Source organism: Nanorana parkeri, unplaced genomic scaffold (assembly GCF_000935625.1).
Source record: "Nanorana parkeri isolate BGI_ZX_2015 unplaced genomic scaffold, ASM93562v1 scaffold1596, whole genome shotgun sequence".
NCBI classification, from domain to species: Eukaryota; Metazoa; Chordata; class Amphibia; order Anura; family Dicroglossidae; genus Nanorana; species Nanorana parkeri.
The window spans coordinates 194,800-203,862 of NW_017307864.1; positions in this window are offsets into that span (position 1 = coordinate 194,800).

A 9,063-nucleotide genomic window follows, 5' to 3' on the forward strand; every position below is an offset into this window, starting at 1 on the left:
TTTTTTTTTTTAAATTTCGGTGATTTTTCCTTAATATAGTAAAAAAATAAAACCCCCAGTGGTGAATAAATACCACCAAAAGAAAGCTCTATCTGTCCCCAAAAAAGGGTATAAAATTAATTTCAGTACAGCGCTGCATGACGGAATAAATGTCAGTCAAAGTACCGCAGCGCTGAATACTGAAAAATGGCCTGGATGGGAAGGGGGTTTAACACCGCGGATGTCAACTGGTTAATGACGATACCCTGAATATAGGCCTTCCCAGAGCATCATGGGATCTCTTGGCTCGAATTGGTGGAAAAATAGCATTGAAGCTCCATGCGGATGTCCTGAAAGACAGGATCATCATACAAGAGAGTATCATTCAGCCGCCAGGATCAAGGGGGGCAGAGGCGCCAGCGAGAGGTCCATAGCAAGCGAGATCGCTGTGTGATAGGATATAGGAAATGAAGCTGATGGCAGCATCCTGCACTTGAAGAAAGTCGCAGTGATGGACCAAAAATAAGTCAATTTTAGTATACAGCTGATGGGGAGTAGAGAAGAATGTGTAATCCCTGTCAGAGGGGTGAAGTAGATGCCAAACATCACCTAACTCGTGTAATCGCAGATATTTACGAATGTGTTTAAGGGTTGACTACGACAGACGGTAGGAAGCCCTGGAAGAATCCAGTAAGGTATCCAGCACTAAGTTGAAGTCGCCCCCAATCACCAGTGCTCCCTCCATAAATGAGGAGAGGCAATCCAAGACGCCTTCCAGGAAGACGTTTGATTAGTATTAGGGAGGTAAAAGTTATATGTATTTTAATTGGTGTGGTTATTGTACAGTATGAGAACACCAGGTTACTCTTTTAGATTATGTGGGGAAGACATATCCTTGGATCAGTAGATTCTGCTGCTATAGTTTTATGCTAATTTATTTTTATTTATTTTGTGTAATCAATATACTTTTTATTGCATCACCCGAGTTTCTCATTGGTGAAGGGCTCCAGGGTTGATGACCGAAGAAGAAAACAAACTTGTTGATTTCTCAGAATCATTTTGAGTCATTTTCTGGGTCTTGGACCCCAGAGGCTTTGTAGAGCTTTAAGTGGGAATAAATTGAAGAAATGTCACCAGCACACCAAAAATCCTTTCAGAATAACCATGTGTTCATTTAATAAGAACCATGTCAAGTTTTTAATTGACATGGTTCTTATTAAGTAAACACATGGTTATCTTGAAAGGATTTTTGGTGTGCTGGTGACATTTCTTCAATTGATTCCTGTAACCAGCGGTGCCATCCGCAGTCACTACAAGCACCCTCACCTGTCATTGGGGCATCCGGTAAGGAGTGCAACAAGTTTCTTTCTATATTCTTAAGTTGGAATACGTCTCAATTTCTAGGTCCTCATCTTACCTGGTAGCCAGAACTTGTTATTAGTTTTAGCTGTGTCAGGAACCGGATCTAAACCCAGGGCCTCTGCTGTGGATGTACCTGCTGAGTCACCTTAGAACCTTGGATAGCTCCTTGCCTGTGTAATCCTCAATTAAACCTAGTTTCTGCTGAACTCTGAACTCCTTGCTCCTCCATTGAACTTCCTATTTAAGCCATGCCTCTGCACTTCCTGTTTGCCAGATTATTGTGCTCCTGCCAATATCTTGCTTCCTTGCTCCTCCTGTGATACAATCCGCTCATACTGCTACCCGTGTACCGACCTTTGGCTGTTGATTCAACGACTGCTCTCGTCTTCTACTTCATACCTGATACCTTTTGGCTACTGACCTCGGCTTGATCTCTGACTACGCTTCTGCCTGCTGTTTCAGCTACTGGACTCCGAGCCTGATCCAGATCGTGACAAGCTGTGAACAGGCCTTTTATAAGGCCTTTATATATGTGAGCTGACTGATCTGACTCAGTTCTCTCACTTTCTCCCTCCTTTTTACTCTCTCTCTTTTGTGGGAGTCTTCTGCTGTGTGAAAAGGCTGAGTGCTGAAAGAACACTTAAAAGGTACATATATGGCCTGGGTAAAATGTGCCCATTAGGTGGAACCCTGTTAGTCAGGGACTGACCAGAGTTTAGTTAGGGTCTCAGATGAGCAGATGTTTTGTTTCTTTTTTAAGCATTGAACTTACATATCACATCTCATACATCTTCTTGGACTAACATGTGAATAAACAAATCATGCTACCAAATAATGTCTATTATTGCATACAATATTAAAGCTAATTCAATGCTGCAATGATGTATATGGTGTTTCTCTTTCTTTACTGTTAGAAGGCGCTATATCTGTAACAAAACCATGAAGACATTATAGACATTGTGAACAATAAAACTTCAGAATTATAGACGCTAATCAGCACCATCAATCTCACCAGTAGTGGTAATCAGAATGTTCAAGCCTCACACAACTGCTCTGTGGGTCTAAAGGTTCATGTCATTGGGTGTAGTCCATTAGTGCACATCAAGTTTTTCCAATTTGGTTTTCCACTATTTTACCAGATTATTGTATATATTTACCGTATATACTCGAGTATAAGCCGAGATTTTCAGCCCATTTTTTTTGGGTGAAAAGTGCCCCCCCTCGGCTTATACTCGAGTCAGCGCCAGCGCGTCTTCTTACTTACCTCGCCGAGCACACTGTCATAATCTCTGTGAGTTGTTCTTTTCATAGCTCAGAGCCCAGATAGTCAGATCATGTCAAGAAGAAAATCTTAGTGAAGGTTGATGTGTGTTTTAAGGTGTTTATTTTGTCTATGAGCATCAGTTTTAATAGGATTGCATTTACATCTTCTAATTTTAGTGGCATGGTACAAGCCATCATGTCAGTGTATTTATTGACTTCCCAAATACAAAGAATGCCCCAGCTAGTTAGACTTCTCATTGCCTCTTCTTCCTCTTCTCCAAAGTCATGAAGAAAGCATGTAGTGGACCACATTGTCACTCCATCAGGCTTCAATCACAGGGTATTGCCATAACAAATGGATTAAAGGTACGGTGTAGAATGTTAAATAGAATTTCTCTCTAGTTCTTACTCAGCATAGCCTATTTAGTATGCAACTAGCCCTACTTAGTGGTTTGCCAAGTCCCTTTGGGTGTTAGGTGTTTGTTCAGAAGGTCCCGTGGCAGTGTGTGTGTATGTGGGGGCAGGGGGGGTCTGTTTATGTAACATCCTTCAGAATTGAATAGAACCACAACAGTTTGCATTTTTTTCCTTTGGGTCTTCAAGATTATTATTATACAGGATTCATATAGCTCCAACAGTTTGCGCAGCGCTTTACAATATAAGGAAGACATTACAATTAGAATACAATTCAAGACAAAATGGAAAGGAGGGCCCTGCCCGTGAGGGCTTACAATCTAAAAGGGAAGGGTTAGTGATACATGAGGCGGTAGCTGTGTGGGGATAAATTGTTTGAGAATCTGATGGATCTCAGGAGAGTTGAATATGCAGTGGAAGTGTTTGGCGAGGATGGATTTTGAATCTTAGAAAATGTTCCCCCAGTGTAAATTGCAGAAAGTGTGTACTAGAGATACCATATTTCTGTTGTAACGAGGAGAAAGGTATTATTTTGCCTTGTGTGTCCAAGAGATGCTGGATATTTTCAATACCCTTTTGTTGCCATTGTTTAGTGATTGGAGAATGTGCTCCTTGAGGAAAATCTGAGGGTGAGGATGTCAAGGCATCAATAGGGAAAAGGAACCAAAGAACTTATGGATAGTATCTTACCCATCCCCCACTATGAAATGAGTGTGTACAACAATAGAATATTGTGTTTAATATGCCTGGAAAGGTCATGTAAAGGGGTGTGTAGGACCCCCCCAGGAGTGACTATGGCTCCACCATCTGTGCCTCAAGAGCTGTGTTAATGTAGCACAAAGTCTTGTTGGCTATGTCCCTCGCATAACAGAAAAGACTGAAGAGGTTGTATAGGCAAATATTGGGTGGGTTGGTGCCTGTATACATTTTGGGTAATTGCAGTTTGCGCAGAGCAACTATAGGTTTCTTCTCTCTCCAGATAAATCTGGTGAAGGCATTGTTCAGTCTCTGGTTATCTTTGTATTTAAGTAATACTGGGATTGTCAGCATAAGATAAAGCAGTCTTGAAAAATGTATCATCTTTATCAGGTGAGTAACTAGTAGAGAAATAGGGAGATCTTACCTTAACTGGAGTTCCAAGACTAATTTGTATATTAAGAAGCAATCATTTAAACTAGGATGCACTGATACGTTTTTCTTGGTATCGAGTACGAGTACCAATATTTATCCTTTGGAATTCGCCGATACTGGACTTCTGGGAGCATGGAGTCGGCTTCCCGGCCAATCAGATCGTTGGATTACTGATGGCAATTCTTGATACTCTGCTGCTACCTAGAGGTGGGAAAGTGAAATACAACGTCTTATACAAGAGCAGGTGGGCTACCAAGTCTCAATAAAAAGGTGAACACAACAAATTACGGCCTTCAACAAGGGGAACTTCACACATGGAACTCTGACCAAGAGAAAGGCGTCAGAGGACTTGAAAATGGAACTTTGAACAAGAGAGGACATCACTCTAGCCAAGAAAGGACTCACCATAGAACTCTGAAATAAAGGACTTAGAGAGAGAGAGACTGCAACCAGAAGACATTTTTCTGGGAACGCTTAAATGCCAAGAAGTCCTGTTCTTTACGGAATTTGCGGCTGGAAGCTAAGTACCTCTAGTGTTTCCTCTATTAAAAACTATGACATGTACCAGAAGGGATAGTGTAGTGGATGCATGTGTATGTATGTTGGTTTGTAGCAGCCTGTATGTATGTTTTGTTTAAACTTTTCCTGTTACTAAGTTTGTGCACACAGCATTTTTGCGTAGTACAAAACTTTAAATGCTACTGGGTCAATTTTCTTGAGCATTACTGCAAAAACCAAGACAACAATTAGAAATTAAGGTTTTGCCAAGCATTACATTTTGGCTTGTCCTTGGAAAAGGCTTCATATTTTGGAGGCTGGTGGGTGGAATCTGTAGTCCAAAGCTAAACAGATATGCATATGATGTTAGTTAAAGTTTATCCTAATTAGCCCTAATTCATTCTTTCATACACTTCCCCATTCTTTTTCTGCATTTTTTATGATTTATTTTTTCTAACCACTAATTGTTAAACTTTTTTTGTTTTTATTCGTTTTATTAATCTATTTATTTAAAAAAATTCCCAACATTGAAAAAATGCCTTTATTTCATTTGTAAATACATTTGCAATGCTTGGTACCAGAATCATAATTATATTCGTTTCTTCTTCGCAGGTCTTCAAGAAGTAGATTTATTCAGCCGGCTGGGAACACACAGCAATTCAGGTGTGTTCAAATAATATGGGCTCGCAGGCCCCTTTTTATAGGGGTTTGAACAAAATAATTAAATGTGGTACCTTTTCATTTCCTAAAATCAGATAATAATGTTACCTGTACGCATATTCAATTGTACTCAGATAATTAGATGGGTCTTCTTATCTTAATTAGACTCCCTTATATCAAGGCTAGAGGACAGCTGTATTGGCATTGAACCCATTGCTCATTAGACCAAAGTACCTCATATCATTAAGCCAAGGTCAGGAAATGTCTCTGAACCCTTGTTACCTCAACCCATTAGACCTAAGTGTTCTACGTGAACTCTAGTTGACCTTGACAGAATAAGCTAAATGTACAACTCATTTTATATGTATTATGTGTATACTGTATGTGTTTATTTTCACTATATAATTGTGCACTATATAAATGCAATACTTATTTGTTTACTTTCTCATTATTCTCTACAATGCATTGCTAATATGAAAGTAAAGGATTCATCTTAAATATAGATATTATATACAAGGCTAAAACTTTTAGTAATCTAACTATAATAATATTAACAATAGTGTGTATGCTAATTAATAGCAATATGAAACTCCCTCCTTTCCAATGGTGTCTCTGCATCTGCATAATTCCGACATTTTAAAAGTCAAAAAGCAGCATATGAGTCTGTCATTCCATTGTCAGATATGCTATCTATGCCACTAGAATTATATTTAGTTTTATAAACCACTAGTGTATCAGAAAATACAATTCTTGTTTTCACTTTTTTTTCATTTTCTGTTGCTACTTAGTGCTGCTGACCTCTTCCAGCCACTTTGCAGCCACTTCCCGCCTATGTGGATACATGCAGCGATGGCTGTATGGTATTTTGTAGACTTGTGCATTCTGATTCGAACAAACCTGCATATTAATGCAATTCCGTTGACTTGACGGTTTGTCCGAATTAACAAATTATTATATGGCCGAATATTCGAAAAACGTATTCAGGCACATCATTTGTTTGGGAACACTCTGTGCATGCGTGCTACCATCTTGGAGGTGGGGCGCATGACGTCACATCACGCTGTGCGCGCGGCATCATGTGACGTCACATGCTGGTATGGGTGGCGCTTGACATTTGAGTGACATCGATCAATAAAATGGATTTGCACTGACTTGGATCTGGTCGTGCTGATGACATATCTATTCAAAGTTTTACTGTGAGCGGTGCCATCCGCTGTCATTTCGAGCACCCATTATCACTTTGGGATTTCCGGTAAGGAGTGCTAGGACATATGGACACTGACCTCCAGGATGGTGGCGCATATGCGCAGAACACGCCAGTGGCCGATATGGCCACCAAGCATTCTTTTCTTTACATTTGCGGTTTCGGAGGCTCCGAGTATAAAAATGAGTTTTGTTTAATGAAACAAATGAAAACGTTTTTAGTTTTCGCTTATTTCGTCTGAAACAAATTTTTAGCATTTGCACATGTCTAGTATTTTGTCAGACCTGCCTTCCTTGTGGTGACAAGAGCATACCATGCCTGTGTATTGTGCAGTTAACGGGGCTTGCAGTCTCCATCGGAAGCCCATGTGACAACTGGGAGTCTGGAAGAGAGCATTGTCACCCTATCACGGGAAGTGTCTGAATACACGTCTTTATAGCAGGATAGCGTGGTATTATGTTAATGACTGTAATACAAGTTAATACAAGTCAGTTCCGTGACATCAGCAGTGATCTACATTTGGTGAGTTCCATGGCCCCAAACATTTTTTTAAGGGCTTTGCTCAGTCTGCTGCATTTTACGTTCATGTTATAGTCACAATTATGGAGCGTTTTTCCTCTGCTCACAGTTCTGAATTCAAATTAAACATATTAATGCTTCCTTACGTTTATTGATTTTAGGGCAGTTTCTTTATAATTATGAAGAAATGTAACACAATCCATAATAAGTCAGCAACGGAGAATGGCAACCAGCAATAGATGACTACAGATCCCATCAATCCATGATTATTCAGTAATGAGGAATGGCAACCAGCAATAGAGGACTACAGATCCCATCAATCCAAGATTATACAGCAATTATACAGGGCTGCGTGCAGGCTTCACCAGGTCTCTTCAGGGCTGCGTTCAGGTCTCTTCAGGGCTGCGTGCAGGTTTCACCAGGGCTGCGTGCAGGTTTCACCAGGGCTGCGTGCAGATCTCACCACAGCTGCATGTGGGTCTCCAGGGCTGTACAGGTAGATGCCAGGCTCTCCAGAGCTCTGCGTGTGCGTGCCAGATTCTCCAGGGCTCTGTGAGTGGGTGCAGGGCTCTTCAAGGCTGAACGGGTGGGTGCTGGGCTCGTGCTGGGCTCCAGGGCTGTACAGGGGTGTGTGAGAATGTCCTTGCTGTGCCGGTCTCTGCAGGCACTGGGAAGGAGGAGATGTAGGGCTGGACCGACGCTCTCAAAGACAGCTGCCGCAAGGTCCCCAGTAGGCTGCCTGATGTCCCCACCAAGCGCCGGACCTCAGACAGCCACTCTTGTTTAAAAATGTATAGGGCTAGAATCGCCCTTTAGTATCTGGCCATTTTCATGAGTACAAGTAGTTGTGAAAAAATGCCCTGTATCAGCCCTGATACCGATAGGTTACTCATTTTCAAATGTTCAACTGAGGAGAGAAGCTGATTGGTTCCCATGCACAGCTGCAGCAGTTTTTACAACCCCCCCCCCCAGTGCATTGTGGTACCACACGTTCCAGTGTGGGTGGGAGGCATGTTTGCAGTGCCATTGACATGAATGGAACCAACACTCCCCCTCCCACCCCAGAACGCAGGGAGCGTTTGTTTATATGATCCAGTGTGTTCAACCCATGGGACTGTGTGGGGAACGCACTGGATAGCGTGAATGGGCCCTCAACTGAGTCTAAGGGCTTGTTCACACCAAATCCAGTGTGTTCCAGCACAGTTTGTTGCTGAAGCACAGTGGATTGCATAATTACAGCCTCCCTGCGTTCTGGGGTTGAAGAGTGTGTGGTGGTGCATTCAAGTCAATGGCACCGCAGCCACACCTCCCGACCTGCAGTGCGATCACTTGCACCGGAACGCATGCAAAATGAGACTGTCACAGGTCAGCTCAGTAGATCGGGAAGTGAGCGAACACATACCGGCGTTCGCTCACCTCTCGATCCTGTCACAGCTCTCTGCCGTGACAGGGGAGGGGCTGGATTCCCCCCTCCCCGCTCCGCCAGCGCTGGGATTATTATTTGAGAGAAAACTAGGCTCCTCCTCTGTTAAACCTTCAATAACGCTGTATCATGTCAAATTACCAACAATCATGTCTCTGTTAAGTATGATTATGTCTAATCATGGCTTTCTACTATCATGCATTGTAATTCTATCAATCATGTTATTCACATATATTGACGGACAGAACAGAAATGGAGTGAGATTTTCAGGGAGATATACAATCATGTTGTCATTTAAAAAAAAATGTTTTTCTTGGTGGGGGGCCCAAGAAAATGTTTGCCCAGGGTCCGCTCAATATTAAAGACGGGCCTGTATAGAACTACAAATACCAGTTGTACTTTATACAGCAATGCCATCAATTGGGCTAAAAAAAAGCAGGCCGACGGACCGAATGGTCAGTCCGCCCCTGTTCCTGAGAGTGATAACGGTGGACCGTGCATGCACAATGTGTATGAACACCGTCACACAAAGTTTCTGTTGGGGGGTCATGTGGCAAGAGAACGATTCAGGAGCACCACTGCAAACAGTTGTCACCTTACAACAGAGTGT